The sequence below is a fragment of the Eutrigla gurnardus genome, assembly GCF_963514095.1.
Source record: "Eutrigla gurnardus genome assembly, chromosome: 9".
Classification (NCBI taxonomy): domain Eukaryota; kingdom Metazoa; phylum Chordata; class Actinopteri; order Perciformes; family Triglidae; genus Eutrigla; species Eutrigla gurnardus.
In genome coordinates this window covers 21,952,966-21,974,632 of record NC_139923.1, presented here as the reverse complement: position 1 = coordinate 21,974,632, position 21,667 = coordinate 21,952,966, and the positions used below count along the sequence as shown (strand labels likewise).

The 21,667-nt window shown below is 43.3% G+C and overlaps 1 protein-coding gene across 1 annotated transcript in view; it reads left to right on the top strand.

Moving 5' to 3' along the window:
• Positions 1 to 21,667, top strand: part of znf469 (zinc finger protein 469) — a 143,660-nt gene that overhangs the window by 44,111 nt on the left and 77,882 nt on the right. The window lies entirely within an intron of this gene.

Genomic DNA, 21,667 nt, shown 5'->3' with positions numbered 1-21,667 from the left:
TTTCTCCTCCTGGTGATTAGGCCTGAAAGGTCAAAGGTAGCCCACCCTGTCTGTGGAAGCACCCTGCTCCAGACTGTGGATGCTTCCATGTGTGGGCGTGGGAATCCCTGCCTAAGTCAACGCCTCCCGGCATAATCACAGCGTACTGTATGGCCAGGAGATGATGGTCAGTTGACTCTTTGATCTTCCGCTTATCTGGGATGCAGATGTTTCCCCTTATAATAAATAAATCTCAAATCCCTTTCAACAGACAGATAAAAAAAACCCCGTCAGATACTAAAAATAAAAGCTTGCAGGATGAATCAATGAGTCGATCCCTTGCTATTAAATGGCATCTGCTACACAGTTTTATTGATTGCACGTCTTCCAGGCTCTCTGGTCACATTGTGAAGCCGCATTGCTCACTTGTCATATATATTCTCATGCATGAATCTGTGGGATTTAAAGGAATAGTTTGACATTTTGGGAAAACGTCCCGAGTTAAATGAGAAGAAGCTCTGAAGCTCACTGATTTTCATTGTTGGTGTAACGAGTATTTATTTGAGTGATTGGCAGGAGAAGGCATAGTTTGGAGGAGAAAATCAGACTGGATCAAGCTGATGAAAAGCAACGACTGCTGCTCACTGGATAGGTCTTAATTTTTTTTTACCGTTCTCTGTAAAATGTAGTAAATCCCAATAGATCTACAGTTTCTGAACTAGTCTTGCAAAATTCTCTGCAAAAAAAAGCATTTGTTGACCTATTCCTTTAAATTATGATGGAATGGGACAAGTTGAAGAGAGACATTAAATCAAGCCAAAGAAGAAGATGTTTACAACGGCAGTGTTAAACACTCCGCAAAACTACATCAACAGCAACCGTGATGGTAAAATAATTGTATAATATCCATCATTCTGTATTTCTGTCTTTATACTTTATTATCGTACGCAGACATTCAGTCTATCCTTGATTAGAGCAAAGCTTTTATACCATGCAGCATCCACAGTACTTTGACTGCAGTCAGATAGACCACAGACTATACAGCGTGCTGCATGTGGTGTGTGTGTCATTGTACTGTAAACTATGATAGGCTGAACAAATCGCCAGATATGAGCACCGTGCCTGACAGCCTGTCAGCTTTGATGGTATTCAAAAAGGGTGAGGATACCCACTCAGGTGGTTGGTGTGTTGGCTGATAGAGAAGAGGTCAAAGGCCGCAGAGTTGGAGTCTGAGCGTACGATCCTTTTGTGAGATTTATTAGCAGCAGATAAGGCTGATAGCCATCTGCAGCCACGCTCACTTCGCTCAGCCAGCCAACGCTGATCTGCTGCCAAAGCACACAGAATAATACATTCCTTAATGTGTCTGGCACGAGAGAGAGAGAGAGAGGGAGAGAGACAGAGAGAGAGAGAGAGAGAGAGAGAGAGAGAGAGAGAGAGAGAGAGAGGGAGGGAGAGAACATGTGAGAGATTTGCGGGGGTCATTTTATGGATCTTTATATAAATCTGTTTCTGCTTTGTGTTCTGAAAACAACTTCATCTCCATTTTCAGGTTGGAAGGTGAGTCAACTACTACTAGTGTGTGTGTGTGTGTGTGTGTGTGTGTGTGTGTGTGTGTGTGTGTGTGTGTGTGTGTGCGCATGTGTCAACAGACTGACAAATAAAGTACCTCATTATCCTACAAGCCTGGACCTTTATGGGGAGGAGGAAGCTGTGAGGAGGAGAGGATAGGCATCATAGCATCATAATCACAGATAATAGCGGAGCTGCTAATGAGACTGCGAGTCTGAAATCTGCTCCCTGAGCTCACCGGAGGTGACCTAGCACGGTAGCAACACCCACACACACACATTACGTCAATTACATTCTGCATTACAAGGAAGCAGTAATGCTGCAAGTTAATGGGGAACATTCTGCTTGTGTGTCGCCTGCAAACACCTGACGATACGCACACACACATACACACACACACACACACACACACTCATGCATCTTAAAATAGCGGTGGTCCGCGGCTCGCTGTGAGGCTGCTCTCTGCCAGACCGGTCTGCTCTGATGGGAAGCGTACAGAGCAGGTTCTCTGTTGTCTCCCCCTTCTATCAGCTCCTCTTTATTTTCTAAATGCAGCCGAAGACATTCATGGATGTCAGCGTGGCCCTTCATCTCAGCAAAGAGGCGGGAACAAGGCCAGTAAAGGCACTTTGAGGCCCGACTCTTTCCAGGTTAGGTGGCTCCGCGGTCCTTTTTGTCCGATGGGAATAATTTGACAATGTTTGGTATCAAACTGCAGAATGAACTTTCCGCATCGGTGAACTCTATCCCAAACAAAACCGATAGATTTGCACTTTTTTCCACAACATCTACGTTGTGAGTCATGTGTTCGATTCCAACAAAATGCCTCGCATTAACTCCATGTGGTGTTTAGTGGCACAGAAACACTCGGGCCTGTTCGTGTTCTTAATCCCCCCGGGCTCAGTGTCTCTTCTGCATATCGTTGAAGTGGAGTAACACGATACTGGAATAAACGCCGTGGATGTTTTTGAGTTGTTTTTTTGTTTTTTTTTTGCTGCAGCTTTGGAGCAAAATTTCATTTAAATGTAAGAAAAGTTTGTTGGCTACTCCGTAGTTCAAGGAGAAGCAGTCAGACTGGGAAACCATCGCAATTTATACGCTTGTATTGGCAAACCCGTTTATAACACATGAATAAGTAGCTAGTTTATAAACTCTCAGAGTGAGTGCTGAACTTACTATTGGTTATTTTATTGCTCCTGGACTAGAAACGCTCCCCCCAGCTCCAACCTTAAACCCCCGCTGGCCACACAGTTCTCCTGTCCATCTGTGTGCGTTGATGTGGTCGGGAGCGAAACAATGAACAGAATGGTGGGAAAAGTAGATTATCATCGATATGGATGAACCGCAACTTTCATCCTTCTTTCAATCTGTGTCATAATAGTTTTCACCCACACAATGTTTTTCATGCTTTGTCATATCGGGTATTCGGTACACATGAAACAGAACGAGTTGGAACCCCTGAGGTTTCTCCGCTGATGGATTGGGTTGGCGGTGGGACAGAGCACAGCTGGGAGGGCTTTAAAAGTGGGGGCATTTAACAATACGGCCTCTCTTTCTCCAAAAAGGTTTTCATTAGTCTGCTCTGGAAAAATATGGCAAAGTTCTTTTTTCTGACAAATTTGCTAGGTCAGAAAGTCATGCTTTCGCTAAGCCCACTGGAAACTATCATGGCCTCTTAACCATATTATCATTTCTAAAAGGATGTCTGAGCCTCTTGGAAGCTTGGAAGGGGAAAACACAGATTATAGACCTCATTGCCACCATTCTGCTGCAGGAGTTCTCTTCTAATGTGTTTAACTGAATGGTTCCTACTTGATGCAGCACATTTACATTACAGCTTTTCTTTTTTTTATTATGAAGTGAGAAGACTGCGATCACAAACTCTCTCCAACACGCTCGAGAGGGGAAAGGATTTATAAGGGTTGTAGTAATGGCTCTACATGTGATGCACAGGATGATGAGGATGGGAGCTTCTGTGGCAAAAAGCAAGACCGCCATTGAAACACCACCTCCCACTTTAGCAGAAATCAGAGGAAAAGCTGCAAATCTTAATCATTTAAATAGCTGAATAGCTTGAAAAATCCCTTAAATGCATCAGTAGTCCTTAAAAAGTGTGGTCAATCGAGCAGCTTTATTCAAAAAGTGCTCCACCTGTCACCTGACATTGTCCATGTAAAGATGTTGCTGTTACATCTCCCCTTTTATAACCTGTTTAAAACATAGTTACACACACACACACACCACGGAAATGCCTTCTCGTTACATGGAGATTCCTCCGAATCGGACTCAATAATCCCTCTAGATGTTAATGTCACATTCACGTCATTCATCATCGGTGTGTGTGATTCCGTGTATGTTCATCCTATAACACAGGCTGTGGTCCAGCGGATATGTGGGGAGAAAAGGGCTCAAGCGTTGGTTAGAAACAGACAGAAGATAAAGGGTTCACAATGCAGTAGTGAACGGGGGCTTTGTTAGTTTTGGCAGATAGATGAGTACACCAACAGAGCATCCCTCACACGTCATTCCCCAGCTGTACCTTAACTCCTTTTGTCCGCTTTATATAATCAATATGATAATTATTTGAAGAACTGTATCTTTAAGAATTATTTTGAAGTATGGGCGCTGGGGTGAAAAAAACACACTATCTTTTCCTATTTTCACACATAAACACAGACTAATCCCTTTATTTTACTCATTTTTTCCCATAAAATTGCTAAAATATCTAAATATATATAGAAAACAAAGAGTTGCTTGAGGTGACACACGTCTCATACACAATAAAGGCTTCGGACACAGCAGGGAGTGCGTTAAAGACACAATCTTTTTTCATTTCACGGAGACATTTAGCAGGCGCTTTAGAAATAACATGACTGATCTCCAAGTCAGCAGTGAAGGTTATATAGCAGCAGCTGATCCTAAACAGGGAACGGGAGCGTCCAATCGGCGTTGGACGGCAAACATGCACTGTGTGGGAATGACAGGATATTGTTTAATATGTAAATCATTTTGTCCTCCACTTACATGTGTTTGTTTGTGCGAGTGTGGATTTAATATCCAGCGAAGCCCGGGGTGGACAGAAACGAGGGAGGGGAGAGAGGAATTCAGGGCTTTACAGATAGAGCGGCGGGGCTCCACTTTTCAGACAGGTGGACAGGTAGCAACAGAGGCCTCTTTGTCCACAGCTTAATCAGGCAGGCAGGTGTGCCGCTCAGCCCGGCAGCACAGCGCACTCCTTGACTCCATGCCTCCTCCCGGCTATCTCTCTCCTCATGCAGCCTTATTACCGGGGCTCAGTGTGGCCCCTGCAGTCATGGCCGGTTATATTAAGTTTGCTTCAATATTGATGGATTAGAAAAATAATACTTTATGCCATTGGAACGCTCGCTACAGCATGAGGTAGCGCTTGAACGCGAGATGTGCCATGTGCTCATGCGGCCATGGAAATTAATGGAGCCGCGTTGAGTGCACTAGCGTTTTATGATGCACACGTGACAGTGAGGTAGCATTTTCTGTCGGCGAAATAATGTCGTCATGTGAAAGTGAAGGAGCGAGTAACCTTTCCGTTTAAGAGACTCATGCAGAGGCCAGCAGAGAGAACGAAGGTGCAGTGGACGGGTGAGATATGGTTTGTAGATGTATTGCACTTTAAGCAGGCGATTGTGCCAAGCCGGGTCCGGGTTGATAAATCTGTCAGCGGCGTGGCCCGGGCTACACAGATCCAGGTTACTGTAGGACTTGACTCTGCTGCTCCCCAGCTGGCTTGGAGCTCTTCCAGAACCTCATACTATATTCTGGACTCGTTCCAAGCCCCTGGTCTATCCTTAGCCAGCCTCAGCCCACACCCCTGCCACTACCAGCCGGACGTCCTCTTGGCACCGCGCCCTGCAGCGACTCATTCTGTGGATGGTTCAGCTTCAGTCCGGCCTCGCCTGCCTGAGAAAAATCCATAAGAATGTCCGAGTGATATTGATAATTACCTTCCAACAACTTTTCAGTCTCCCCTCGCTAGCTTCTACAAATCTTTACAGACTCTCAGCCAGCTGATGCCCAACTATAATCCGCTCCATGTGTCGTAACTCAAAACAGTTTACCACTGTCCTCCGTTGCATGACCTTGACACCACCTCTTAGAGCCAGATCCTGGGGGCTGTGGCTCTAAATTCTGCGATGTGTCGGTTAGAGTCTGGTCACACTCTTATTTAACCTGTGGTGAGGTTCTGAGCCTATTACTGTCCAAGTGGCCCACGAGGCCACGCCGCGGTGCGGCTCATTGTGTTCTGGTGGTTTGCAGAGACCTTGGTCCTCACATAGGGGGATTTGATGGCAGTGCGTGTTGTTTGTCTGTCCGCGGACACATGCACGCTCTCGGGTCAGCGGGCTGTGTTTCGGAACAGTTAATACACTGTGGTAATTTGCGTTTCATTTTTTTATTTTTATTTTTTTTCTGTCCCCAAACTTGTCCAACAGTGATGCAATGGAGATGCAATGCTCCCGTCGGAGCCCGTAAGCTCCGTGCTGCGTGTGAGCAGATGTTGCAGGCGTGTACGGCTCATTTGCAGCGCAGAGAGGTCCGCTTGTTTCGAGTATTATCTAAGAGAAAAGACAGCTCGGTGGCGGGGTGTGAAACTGACAGGACGCAGGCAACTCTCAACATGTTCGCCTCGCTTTAACCCTGCACTCGTGTTACCTCCAAGATAACTTCCTCAGTTTAAAGTTTGCTCTCATATAATTAATTGAATGTTAAGATTTCCACGAGTCGGTATCAGTCACAGACACTGCACCCTGACTGTCCGACAGTTTCTTGGCTGAGACCGGATCTGCTGTATACGCTAAATGGAGTGGGTCTTAACATTATTAACATTACTGACATGATATGCAATTGAAGGAAAAGTTATGTTTTTAGAGTTTTTATTTGTTGTAATAGAGTTTTTATTTGTTCTTCTTGGACAGAGCGGACAATAACATTTTCTTTTTAACTACCATATAACATAAACGATTGTGTTGCAAGTGGCAGCTTTCATGGATATGATTGATCTTCTCTTGCTTGTGCACAAAACAGATAATAACTTCACACCACTCTTCTTTGTTAGACAGCAGGAGTCGACTGTTTCAGGTATCCGGTTGCAATTTTGCACTTCTGCTCGGTGTATTTTTAGCAGTGTTTAGATGATTGCTATGAGAAGGGTTCTCAGGTTTTCTGTGGTGTGTACACAGGCTGGATGGCGATGTCTGGAAATGCAGATGCTTAACAGGAGGCCGCCATTGCGACAGTAGGAACTATTAGAGAAACAAAAAGCCTAAAGAAGAGATCTCTGCTTCGGTATTGACAGGCCTGAGTCACATGGGAAACGCCCTCCTCCATCTTCACTCTTTGATTATCCATCACTACATTAGATGATGACGGTCATTAACCCATCAGGAGTCGTGGCGGTTTCCTTTCCGCTGACCAAAGCATAAGAGATGTGTCAGCGCTCCGAGGAAACATCTGAGCAGGCTTGTGAGAAACATCTGCTGCGACGAGAACAAATTGCTTGTTTCTTTTGCAAGGATTTTCACATTAGTCTGCGTCAAAACCCAAACACAACACTGCGAGGAGGATAATAGAGAGGCACGCTGCCACCCCGACCAGCAAATGAAACGCTAATACTCGGGGATTATCTCTGAACTCTCGCGCACATTACACCCACGGGGCTTTTCAGACTTTTATAGCCTTGATGATGATCTTTGTCATATAACGCAATAAATGAAATGGTAAAAGTAGAGGGTGAAAAATGTTGCATGTGCTTTTTGTCACCCTGCCCAGGCACGTTGTTTGTTCATAGACGTATATTTGAGCAATAAATCAGCGAGCTCAGATGTCAGCAGGAGATGTAGTGTTTGTATTAAACGCACTAAATGCATTCCACGTTGTCCCGCGTTCAGGTTCAGAAAGGATTAAACGTAAACACATGAATGAGAGATTATTACAGCCTGTAAAAAAATTGAAGATGCCGTTACTTCATTAACTTGAAATGCTTTTGTGCACGTCACTGACGAGTCCCACCGATTCAACATTTAACAAGGCCCCCCTTGTCTTTCTGATTCTGTCGTTAACTTGACTTTTTTTACACGAGCTACTATTTCGCAAGCAATCGACTTTCCTCGCGGCAAAGTATGCGACTAAAGGGGGCAGGCTGATGGGAGGCGGTAATTGAACGGGTGACTGTGACTGGGTAAGGAAAAGATAGAGTCGGTGAGTGAGGGAAACAAAGAAACGGGTCAGGGAGAGTCAGCGAATGTCAGCACATCCAAATCAGATGCCGGGCCTCACCCATGACCTTGGCACGGTTGGATGTTTGCAGTTCTGAAAACAGGACACATGTTGGGGAGGAGGAGAGAGAATGTCTAACCCTGAAACTATGTCAGGCACTGTGATTTACAGTTCTGATTGTTTTTTCCCCGTGCCCTCAGTCATTTAGATGTTATGTTTGTGCTTATTTTAAATGAGTAAAGCTGACTTTGGATGCATTTAAATGAGCTCCAGTCAGCTGTAATTTGGGGACCCCTCCTGTGTGTGAATGTGTGAGAGCTTTATTGTTCCTCCCCTGCAGTTTGAGTTTGAAGTATTTATTGACGTTGGGTTTCATTTGTAGTGCGTTCCATGTCGTGTGATATTTCTAGACGTTCACTGTTATTGTTGGTCCTAAGTATTGAGATTTGGGAGGTTCTTCAGCTCTGAGGAACGATTGTAAAGGTTTTTCCTGAGAAGCTCCATGACGACTACTGTGTAAACTTGTTATCGTATACTACCCTGGGCTGCATCTTTATAGAGCTTTAAAGTCACAATGATGTGACCATGTCGTCCAACTCTCCGTGTCATAATGTATACTGCTTTAAGCTGCCAAGCATTGTTCAAACCCACAGAAGTTTATTTTAACACTTTAATGTGTTAATGAAATCTACACATAAGTGCTCCAAACAATACACAACACATCTATATTCCAGCTGATGTTATGTGAAATATTTTAGCCTCAGAGAAGATATAGAATAAACAGTACAAAGTTTTACTTTAATGGTATGTACTTGTAAAATTATTATCAATTACAATTGATCCATTTGACTTACAGAAAATCCTTTTATTTCTAATGATCTGAACTTGAAAATATACGGTATGTCTCTTTGACTATTTATTTCTTATATATTGCATGTGACCTGTTAATCAATTTCCAAGTAATAAGAGGATCCAATAGATTTTGAAATGTCATAATGGCGCTTAATCCTTGTTAACACTTCATGGACTATGTCGTAACAAAAGAGATACAAGATACAAGACCGGGAGCATTATAATTGCCTTATTCAACCTTATTATTGATGATGTAATCTACATTTGTTTTGATTGTGATTTACTATTATTGTTGCTATTGGATTTGCTTTATCCAAATGATCATCAGAATAGAGTAGATGCCACTCTTGTGTCACTCTTGACAAGAAAGCTAATGCTCTGGGAATTAAGCTGAAAAAAGTCAGCCAAGTAATTGTATAATGTAAATTAAAACAAAATCCCGTTAATGCTTGTGTTCTTTGCGGTCACATTACATCTCGGAGCAACTCTTGAAATGGTTTCAGCAATGCTTGAGTGCATTTCCATCTTGATTTTGATTTGGTTAAGCACTGATTGTATTCAAATCATTTAAGCCAAGTGATGAGGCCCGTTTTAAATGGTGTAAACATCTCAACTTGATACTTATCAAAGCAAATATAGTAAATTACCAATTGTTGCAAATTGATTTTTAATACCGAAGCTAATTTAGCGTCTTTCCAAAAATGCCAATGAGCTCCCCGGAAAATGTTCCAGTAAATAAATTAATAACGAGAGGTTGATGATCTCTAATCAAAATACGGTGCCATTTACACTAATGGAACAATGCAGCACAAAAGGCCCTATTCACCTCTTTTCATGTGTAAACTGAAATGAAACGAACGGTTAAATTAAAACAATCAGGGGAACATTGAACCGATTACTGATTTAGGATTTAGTCAAGCTTTTGGTTCTCAAATGCCAAAGTGTATAAAGATGCGGCCGATCCACGTGATCGATCGACATTTCAGTTCCATGCCTGCCGCGTTACATTCCTCAATGCTTTGGATCAGATCTCCAACACACGCAGAGTCCATATGAGCAAGATTTTCCAATTTATAGCTCATGTTTTACATCCGTAACCAAGGCCCTCGGAGAGGCATATTCATGGTTCTGTGCAGAGGTCAGGTTCCAGCCTTTATTGCTTAGGTAAAGAAAACACGCTGAAGAATGTTTCAGGCCTGAATGATTGTCAGCTCTTACAGCGGTGCGTAGACAAAACAGGAAGGCCCCTGATGTTTTTTTATTAGTGGGAATCACTAACAGTGCCAGAGACTTCTTATAAAACATACTGTATAACCCTGCGTGATCCCTCGCTCTGATTGGATGGCGCGTTGTCATCACCCATCGAATGTTCTGTGGTTTAACTCTTAATGTGGACGGGGCCCTATACGCTACTGTTCACATCGCGTGGCGAGCGAGGAGTCTGAGGAGTGTGTGAGATCCTCCTCTGCGTGCCGGTGAAGTATTTTGCATTTCAGTGGGGGTATTACTTCGCAGTGGTTGCCGGCGTTTGTGTCGGTAGAGGTTTTCCAGTTGGGATTGTTTGACATCAAGTTGCCTGACAGGCAGGTCAAACTACAGACGGGCAACATAGAGGGCCGTCCCACACAGCAGCTGGGTCCACGGCACAGCTTGGCACCGGTGATGAGGTCATAGGAACGTTACCGAGATGTTTAAGCACAATGATGGGTTATTAAACAGTGTCTCTCCCATCCCTTCATTTTCTAGTGGTCAAGACCATTTAGAAGTAATAGAGGGTATTAGGAGGATAATGGTTATGTCTATACAGCCAAAATTAAAATGTGTCTCTGCTGCAGACAGCAGCATTAAATGTGCATAAATGATTCCTTTTAAAAAGTGTTTACTGTAGTCATTCCTTTAACTAATGGGCACTAATGTGTAAATGATGTTGCCAATGATTCCAGCTGTGTGCAGCGACAGTGTTGGAAGACAAAAGGACATCGGCACACAATTAGCTCTGAAAATGTGTGTGGAAGCCAGTTGTGTCTCTGTTATCTACAGCCACATCTGTTGAGCACTTGTCTGGAACAACAAGACTTTTTCAAGAAGTGTGGAATTCATCGATTAATCGTGATATCTTTACGTTTGATTATTGTCGTTTTAAGTGGGTGATATCAGTCATAAGCAATGGACTGCAGAGCTTTGACCGCTCAGCGACTGGTGAGCTGAATAAAGATCGTCTGCGGAGACTGGCTTAAATGACATTAGCTGTATTTAATCTAATTTTCTCGCTATGTGGAAAGAAAATATTTAATGTGATAACAGGTAGCCTACTGTCTTTGCTAGTTATACATCTCAATTTCACCAAGTGTAGAGCCAAGACGGAGTCAGCTACTCTGCTTGACTCCATAAGAAATACACCCGGACCCAAACACACTACCCTGAAGTAAAGTCATGTCGTTTTTCAAATTGCATTTTCCAGGCTTGGAAAGATTATGAAAAATGATCAAATGCAGAATGTTTTTTTGTGGAAAAGCCATACAGTTTAATCGCATTCTCTTTTTCATTGCTGTTGAATTATTTCACCTTGTTTTGAAATAGTCCAGACCTGTTGGACGGAAACACTGCTTGCACAATTACTCTGACAGATGTAAAATAACAAAGAACACACGCAACACAACAGATCAAGGCCCTCCTACCGGAGTGCCATGAATAGGTGGTGAAATTCCATGTTTGGAGGCAGGAGGTCATGCTTGTTATTTTTTGAGAGGATCAGTCTTAGTGTTACTGAGGCCTTACTGATGTCTTTTATATAGTGCAGACAGGTCCCCCTGGTTTTACAAGAGCCCTAAGCACCGAGACCGCAGTTGTCAGCTCGGCCCCTCCAGAGTGGCGGGCCTCTGAGACGGGGGGGCTCTGAAGGCCTTGCACGCTGCTGACATCTACACCAGAAGGATGGATTCTTTATACGCTTGAATTTGAATTATTAATGTCTCCGTGTTGAGTTTGATGATGTAACGGACAGTAGAGCTTATGTCTCTAGAAGCCTAATTATCTCCCAAAATGTTAAGATTGCGACAGATGAGAGTTTCACTGTGAACATATCTGTGTTGCATTGACTTTATGGGAAACTGTGAGAAAATCAAATGTCTTCCTGGTTGTTCGATGATTTTTTTTCACACCAGACATTTTGACTAGGAGAGCGCAGGTGTTACTAATATAACATTAACGATGGCTCTGCTCTATACAAGCGCAGTAAACGGTGTCCGTGTGTGTGCCAATACCAGGACAGCCAAACGGCCACATGGAATACCACAATTATTCATTTTTTTTTATTATTCCACCTCGTTTTCTACTGTGCCACGCCAAAATGTCTACGGAGAAAAAAAGAAACAACCTAGTGGAAGTGGTGACATAAGAAGTAAATAATTTGTTCAGACACCTACTTCCAGCAGTGTTTTAGTGTCTGTACCAGGATCTGTTTTTGTGGCTGGATTTGACTTTTTCAACTACATCTTCCACTAAAATATCATTTCCTCCTATTATTTTTCCCACAGTAGGATTTACTTGACTTAATGTACAGTAAGCCCTTTACTCTGGAGCAGCTTACTATAAATGTCTCAAAATGTGCTGTTCAGTAACTGACCTGGGGTCTCTGTTAACGTCACTTGTGTATTAAAAACTAACTTTCACCTGCTCTAATCAACAAGGACATGTTCAGCTGGAAGCAAAGAAACAAACACTCCCTCCTTTTGACTTATAACAATGACGACATCTCTAATGATAACAATTACGATCCCTCAGTAGATTCATTCCACTCCGCATCCAGATGACTGGCTGACGCTCAGGTGGACTGATTGCATGTAACAGCCCTTAAATCAAGTCCAACAGGGCAGATAAGATCATGTAGCTCCTGCTGCGCCGCCTGAGTCTGTTCGATAGTCAACTGGAGGCGGCGATGCTATCGGGCTGCGGTGGAAAAGGCTCTGTGGTTTGGCAACGATTGAGAGGATCGTGTCTCTTTCCTGTGCAAACACACCTGCTCATCAGCTATTTTAATTCCTTCTCGTTTCTCAAATGAGACACAGACGGCGGCGTGTGTGCACCGCCACGCATGTGCACGCACACAGAACGACGCGCGATAATTGCCAGAGTCCCGGCTGATTACAGTGCTGCTGAATGCGGCAGAGGTGGTAGTTGTCGGTCTTTGTCCCGCTTTGAGGTGGAGGCATCGCTGGGACTTGTGGGTGGGCTTGGGAGATTGTCATGCTTGGCAGATGGTAATTTGGGGTTGAGCCTGTGGTTGGTATCGGGGTGAGGATTTAAGTTATGGCTGGTCCTGGTTTGACGGGACGGAAGTCAGAAGTAGGGGAACTGCAGCTCTCGGGGCCTCCCGACTGTTTGCAGATTAGAAAGCTCTGTGGTGTGCTCCACTTTCCTTTCTTCGTTCTTCCTGTTTGTTCCCCGAGATGCATTCAGAGGGGAAAAGCGGAGGAGGAGAGGGACGTAGAACAAAGAGTAGGGGATGCTAAGAGACAGACAGAGAGTCAGACGGAGGGGTAGAGAGGAGGAAACAGGACGGGGCAGGAACCAGGGAGAGGCAGTGTTTGAAGTTAAACAAAACTGGTCCGTATCCTGAGGAAGTGACTGTTGCCAGAGACGGGGATGAGCCGGGACTGTTCCTCGTGGTCTGTGAACAAACCTGATTACATGTGTGTGTGTGTGTTCACATGCATTCGAGTGTTTACATTTGATAATGACACCGTCCCACAAAACTAACCCCATATTCAGTGTGCAGCCTTCTCATGATTCCCTCTTCCCATCACATTTGTGCTCTCCGGGTAGCCCTAAGGGTTATAAATGACGCTCTCTAAAAAGGTCTGCATTCACCGCCCGTCTGCTCCATGCCCGGAGGGCTGTTTTTCTTTTTCCCCAGGTCCATAAATGAGGAGTTGATTGGGTGCTAACAAGGAGCACTTTATGGATTTCAGATAACATCGCTGTGCTTGAGTAATGGTGCAGCAGGGTCTCCAGGGTCATATTAGTTTGGAAAATTTGAGGTTATGCGTGTGTGTGTGAGGTCTTTTTTTCGTAAATCTATGTCTTCGAGGAGATTTTTTGGGGTTTTGGTAATGAGGACATTTGGGGAAAGTGACGATTTTAGCTGGTTTTCACTTCCTCGAAGGGCTGTTTGAGGGTTAAAACGTGGTCATAGTTCAGTTAAAGGGAGGTGTCTGCATCCCCTAAAGTGGGGGGGAGAGATTCGGGTTCGTTACCTGCTGTACTTGTGAAGTTATGCTTGCCGTTTCTGTATGTTAGTCTAACGTCAGGGAGCACGGAGCTTTCCTCGCCCCCGGCAAGATGGATGAACTCAAATGTACATGCATGCTTGTGGTTTGAGGTGCGTTTGCGTGTATGTGCGTATGTATACAAATACTTCTGGTGGGGACACTGAGGGTGTGCAGAGTGGTATTAGCTTAGCCGTAATGACACACGGAATACCGCAGCCACCCAGACAAAACGCGTCCAGCGTAACCGCCCGGGGCGCAACTCACTTTAGAGATTGCACATTAGTGTGAGTGTGGTTAGCGGGGTGTGTATGCAGCACTGACCACGCCAGTCTGCAGTGGGGTAGACGCTCCTGCAGCCCTGTTTTGGAGGGGCTCATCAACACAGCTGATGTAGCGCTGGCAATGAAAAGAGAGCGGGGAGGCAAAGAGGCAACACAGGAGATGTAAGACAGGATCAACACTCCTGAAAGACAGCTGTGGACAGTGAAGCATGCAATGACTGGCTACATTACGTATTCGCTAAGGATGATCCGTCTTGAAATGATTATCGACATCCTTGTGGATATTGAGAAACGCATCGGTGTGGTTTGGGTACGATGTGAGCGCTGAAACGGACCAAGAGTTGTCCAAGAGAACGTGACTTTTCACCAAAAAAACATTTTACGACTTAAGGCCTCGGCCCTCTCAGCAGAGAGCGTGATGAATGCGTCCGAGGCCGACTCTCCTCCCCTCCTTTTGCCTTCTGGGAGCTGTCATGCAGGTTTTGGAGGGCTTTCAAACCTAGGACCACATGCCTGATGGGCTGGACGAGAGCAAAAATGGTTTCAAAACCACATCTGATAACTGAATGCATCTGTTTAATAGCATGAATAATGCATGTGCAATGCTTTTGTGTGTGTGGATACTGTATGGATACTATATGCATCCTTGTGTGCATTTATATAAGAGCTATCTTGGGTTTAACCTCTCGATCAACATGTTTTTCCTTCACTCCCGAGGCTTTACTGCCTGCTGTGACTCAGAGACTTGGAGAGGATGAAAGATTATGTCCTGTGTGTTTAGCAGTTCACAGTCCAGCCAAACTGTTGCTCATTCATAGAAAAGAGACTTTCCGACCAACGTCTTTGGTTAGCATGTTCAAACTTCTCAGGCACATATTTATAGCCACGGACATAATATTTGGCACTTGGTGACTATAATGTTTTTAGTGTGTGTGTGTGTTTTGTTCAGGAAATAACGTTTCCTTTTCATGCACCCTAAGAGATGAATCTGTTTTGCTATTTGTCTGCTAGATCTCTGCCTGATTCTCTGGCTCGTATGGAGAGCGCAGCTGTTGAGGAGCTGGACTGTAAAGCGATTACACACCTATTAAGATGCATGGGTGTCTACACTTCTCAGGGCATCATAACTACAGAGATAGACGGACAAGGACAATGAACATCAGTATTTTTGTTCTGGTGTGCGCCTGGCTAGAGCCCGACTGCAGTCTGGTTTCTACTCTGTGTTTATGATTTTTGGCTGTGTGGGTTGTGTGTTTGTGTCTGGACAACAGCAGGGCCCAGAGGAGAAGCGTGATAGAGAGGTTAACCAAAGCGTAGCCAGAGGGCTGGAGTCTGGGTTTGTGGACCAGAATGTTTTTGATGGATTGCATTATCTGGACAGAGAGCCCAAAAAGCTCACGTGATGCAGCCAAGGGCTCCTCTGGGGGCTCGGAGATGTGTGTGTGCTGGTGAGGCCTGCTTGTGTTATGTTATGTGGCAAAGGGGAAGTGTCATGGACACTTAAAAGGTGTGGGGAGCTCCAGAGGAACATAAAAAAATTCGGAACACATTAGCAAAACGCCATCCTGGAACCGTTTTAGACTTCTCCTGTTTTCACTTTGCACAATAAGCAGAAACACACAGACACAGACTCGCGGTGACGTGAATATGTGTAGGAAGGCGAGGGCATCAGACTGTCTGAGTTAGAGGGATAATCAGATGTGTGTGTGTGTCTGTGTGGCAAAGATCCCATGAAGAACAACGGTCCATCCATCTCATTCCAGCGGTCCACGGGAGGTGCTAATGCAGCAGAAAGGTCACGAGACTATGCGGATGAAAAACCTGCAGGCCATTAAAAAAGCCTGCGATGCTCCAGACAGCCGTGAGTCACTGGTGGTTGATTTGAAGGTTACCGTTCTCATGACTCAAACATATCTGGCTTTGCTTGGGTGAGATGTTTGTTAATCATGCGATAGTGCCGTCGGAAAAGTCTGTAAACTGTGTGGTAGTTTGTGTCGTTTGATATGTTCCTTCAGTAAGCACGTTGTTTCGCGTGATTCATTATTGTTCGTGGCAATGCACCAGCGGCCCATTTGTTTTGGATGGTGAGTTTGAAAGGCACAGATTATACAGGTCCTGCTCTGCGCTCTGGATGAGAGAACAGAGGGAGGGTGGGACCGAGGAACCGGAGAATGAGAAGCAGGGACATCTGGTGTGGTTATTTATTTACCCAGAGAGGAAGTGACAAAACGGCTTTCCTTTCATCTGTTGGCTCTCCTGGTTTATTTGTCCAATCAATGCTTTAATCCAATTCCTTTTGTCTTTGTACCACTGTTTGCCTTTTTTCCATTCCGGTTTGTTTTTGTAATGACGATTTCAAACCGAATAAAGATGCCGCACATGTATTCGCTCTTTTGGGACAGGGTTACAAAGGCCTCAATAGCTTGAAATGAACAGAGATGAGACACAGACCTAAAACATCTTCCAAAGGAGGGCCATGAAGCAGCTATAAATCCTGTATCGGCTACAGGGACGTGTTGTGGTGAAGGTGTGCTGTTCATCTTCATTTTTTATCTTTAATGACCCTGATCCACTAAATTCACATTAAATGATCCAGCTGTCTGCTTAGCTTAGCATAAAGACTTGAACATCAACCTTAAGTGGAACTGCTCACAACTCATACACCAAGGACATGCGACTAGGGGTCACAAGTGTGTACTAGTCGGCTTTGAACCACAGACAAAAACCTGGCGACCCTGATGGATGTGGACAGCAGACACACACACACGGTGCTGTTTATACGACGTTGTGTGTCCGCCTGGTTCCACATATGGGCATGAATGCAGTCGTACGCTTTGGGCCACCCGCGTACCTCTGTGCAGACCCTAAAATTGTTACTTTAGTCACCTCACTTACTGTATTCTGTAAGTTGGTCCCAGAACTCCGAATCCATACCATTCAAAACAACCGTATTGCATTTATATGAACTACTTCCATGGAAAATGTCACTTTCTGCAGAGTAGTAAGTAGTAAGTAACCCCCCCTCAACAAGAAATGCCCGGCTTCATCAATGAAAAATCAGTTCAGTATAACTATACTGTAATCTTTCACCTGACATAGAGATCAAAATCGCATGTTGAAATCCTGGTTTTGCTCAAGACATTTGTGGCTGTCACAGTTGGGGAAAGCGCGGGTTGAACTCACAGCGTTAATGTTGGCCGCATTGAGTTGTTGTGACCCAGTTAGCCATGTCAGTGAGCCAGCACAGACCGGATCAAAAGGGCCCGACATGGACACGCCTCAGTGGAGAACAGCCATCATTAATGTTATTTGTTTCACCTGTGCTTTTTTTCCTGCTACAGCGTGTCAGAATGTCTGCTGTGAAAAAAGGCCATTAAGTCATTATCCTGTTGTGGTGGAAAAACATCATATTGGCAAAAACAATCTTCTTCCAGAACATGAAATATGTGTTTCATAATTGAATGCGCTTTTCATGAGAGTGACTGTGATTCCTTGCAGTATCATGAATTCAGTTTCGACGAATGGCTCTTCTGAATAGAGTTGTTATTGAAATATTCCTCGTATGATATCTGCTGAGTGGAAAACGCGTGCAGCTGTTACACAGCCTGTTAATCTCCTTTTTTTCTGTGTGCCTGGGGTCCATGTTTCTCTGCTGAACCGTGAACCCTGAGAGTCCCCCAGCTCTCACGTTGACTGTTTAGATTGAATATTGCACTATTTGGCCTTCACAATGCAGCCACACTCCAGCAGGGCTGTTCCCTACCGAATTCATTGAGAAATGTTTACCTTCACACTCTCACATGCAGGGGTGGTCCCAACGCATGAGGTTAATGGGCCTAATTTGCAGGTGCTCATCTGTTTTTGTACTCATGCAAAACTCAAATCTCAAAAACACAGAGGTGCCGAGGTGATGTCAAATTCTCACGCCAAACACTGTGCATGTGTTTACAAAAAAGAGAAGCATGAAACCAAGCTTTTAATTCGACAAAAGCTGGCTATTAGTGTGGAATTTTTTACTATCCACAGTGAAGACGGTTATAATTCATATGGAACATTTGGTATGTGACGCAATATGCGGCGCAGATGTTGAAGATCTTCTTTCGAACATGAGCGAATGCATTTCTCATGTCTTTCTGACTTGTATTCCGGAGAATGTATTTTAGTCTACTTCACAGAAGAACCCCATTTTGTGATTTACTTCTCAGAATAATGATTTTTATAAATGTGCTGTCAGTATGTGCTTTTTACGACGGCATATTAGGGCCACTGTAGGAAAAAAAAAAAAAAAAAAACAGCCGAGGTGGGCAATATTCTGAGATAAAAGTTGCAAATTTGCTAGTTTAAAGTGGCAAATTTGCTACTTTATTAAGATGCTAACAACCAGCATTTATGCTAGCTACCTTCCCATGAATGCCGCTTTTATCTTTCTAATTAATCTATCCCAATGTGTGACAACGCTTTGAGTTGTGTACACTCATTTTTATGGGATATAATTCTGCACTTCTGCTGGTCTTCTTATTAGATATACTTTAACCTGGAAACTCTCCATATTGCGGTCACACTTAGCACATGCATGTGATTTTAAAACATTTGCTTGAACAGTATCTGCATTATTTTATGTTATGATCACTAAGGGCTTTGCTTGCACTTCTGTGTCTACTCAGACTCACACGGTGCATTTAATGGATGGATAGGGTTGGACTCATGCTTTTGTTTAGGATAAAAATACCTTGCGGCTACTTTGTGAGGAGTCAGCAGTGAGAGGGCAGAGGGTTTACTTTGTTCGTGTCTGGGATTAGAAAATATGTGTATGCACATTTGCATGTCTGGTTTTGATGGTTTGTAGTCTGTGTGAATGCCTCCTAGTTGACAATTTGTTCTTAGTGTCCTGTGTTGGTGGATAATCAGTCCTTTGGTGAGTCTCATGTGTGATTGGTGCGAAGCCCGAGCTTAGTAAGCAATTATAGTGGAGAAGAGTCTGTTATTCTCTTCATTCTCTGGAAATTTGAATAACATTACCATTGCAAATACACACATTATGAACACACATGGCTGGTAAAAATAAGCTGTCGTGGAAGTTCGCAGAGACACAACAAATTACTCACAGTCCTTTATTTTCAGACTTCTTTTGTTCTTTGGGTGTTTCTTCCTTTTTTCTCTGTAAATCTGTTCAGGTTGGGACCACATGTGCACTGCCGGAGCTTTGAACCTGTGTAGGATTATGCATGTCTGTCTAACTGATGAAATCAGGCCATGGTGCTGACGGGGCATTTGACTCTTTCTACTTTGTAACCAAAAGCTGTTTTTAATCCAAATGTTCATGCAAATACAATTAAAAGTGAAAAACGAATGGAAATCATTTTGATAACATCTCCACATGATGAAGAATATAAGCAACTCTTGAGTCTGTCTGGTGATAATTGGCAAGGCAAGTTTATTGTTATATCACCATGCATACACAAGGCAATTCAAAGAGCTTTACAGTGACAGATAAATTGGTTAGGACTCTGTTAGCAGCACTTGCTGCAGCTGCCTGATTAATTTTTTTACTGAGACCCATGAATACATCCATACAATAATCTAACCTACTGAAGATAAACGCATGAATATGTTATTCTGTGTCTTGTTTTGACAGAAAACCCTTTCTTCTTGCTGCATTCTTGCTCTGTTTTCAAGGTGGTAATCGGCTGATTTAGTAAGAGACTTCATGTGGCTGAGCAAGGGGGAGCATGTAGATATTGAACAAAAGTGGCCCAAGAATGGAGCTTTGAGGAACACCACATGTGATCTTTGTTTGCTCAGCATTTTAAATACCAAATTAAACAAAGAGTTCCCAATCTTCTATGTAAGATTTGAACACAGTACCAGAAAGTCCCTCCTACTTCTCCAGTCTAACAAGCTGTAATGTGTTCAAAATCTTGAAGACATTGTTTTGGATCATGAAAGTGTCAATCTTCTGCTAAACAACAGTTTCTGTCAAACCTGCATAATCTAGGAGTTGAATCCATTGATTTGCTAGCTTCATTAAAGAAATTGGAGTTGGATCCACATATTGTTTGTCTGAGGCTGAGGGCAGAGTTGATGATGGTTTAAAAGCCTGGGTGAATAATGCACTGGTATTATCATTAATAAAACACCTTCTGATCTGCTTCACCTTTGCTAATTCAGGGATGGTCATTTGAAACAGAACACAGTAATGATCAGTAAGGTCACATCAGAATTTGCAGAGACAGTGTAACATGCAGAGAAAGTCCAAAGTTGTTCAGAATGTTCAAGAGCATTTCCATCTTTCAGATTAACAGTATTAGAGTATTAATTATTAGAGTATTATAATCACCCACAGTGAAAATCAATGCAGACAGTAGACCTATTGAATCGTTTCCTACTCTGTATGGGAGTTAAGGAGGAGGAGGATAGTAATGCAGGCCAGCCAGTCACATCATAAATCACTCTCATGTCAGAAATCTCTCTCGTGCCAATAGCCAATGATATCTATGAGTAATTTCCATTCCAGTGAGTTTAGTATCCAGGAACCACTGCTCAGAGATTATGAAAAAAGAGATAAGTATAGCAGAAAAAAAGAGAAGCAGTGAGAGCAAGCAAAAAAGCGTCTGCACTGTAAGAAAGCAGGAAACAGAACTATTGTCATGGAAATACAGTTGTGAAGTTGATTATGAATTTGCAATACAACATTTCTCACACTATCCCTGATATTCCCACCATGCCGTTAAAAATGTCAAAAGGCGAAAAATGTCAAAAGGCACCATGCAGTGTTTATGAGGTAGTTTTGTGTGTTCATTTGATCGTTAAAATATAAGTCTATTACTCCATTTTGTCTGCAGACAACATGAAATTTGACTAATAACATCTGCCATGAAAGCAGAATCCCAAATTGTACATGACAAATCAATTGTGAGAGGTTTTCCATCTTGATTATGGGTGCGTTACGTGTTTCCAGTTTATTTATTTTCCGACTTTCAACACATATTTTGGCAACAGACCAACTTTATAGTATATGATACGGTGGAAATGTTTGGTTTGGAATTTGGTTTGCCAGTCTTCTGCTTCATAGGCAGCAAATACTGTCGGTGAAAAGGCACACCATTCACTTTATATAGCAGTGTCCCTGTACGCTAACCAAGTCATCAGGTTCCTGTGACAAACAGTTCAATCCACGCTTCTGTGTTTAATTCTTTCCAGGAGATGAGAGAAGGCCTGTGGTGGTAAACCTCTCATAGTTTTAGAAAGAATAAACAGTAAACATTGTGAAGAAATAAATAAAACTGTAATAAAAGCTGGGATGTTTTAATTATGCGCTGGTTGTTATTTTTTTTCTTGAAAGTGGAAGGCTGCTCATATATCAAAGGCAATTCCAGAGGAAAACAAAAAATAAAGAGTTCACAAAATACCTCAGAAAATACCCCAATTTCTTTTCCAAGACATCAGATTGACGTTTTTTTA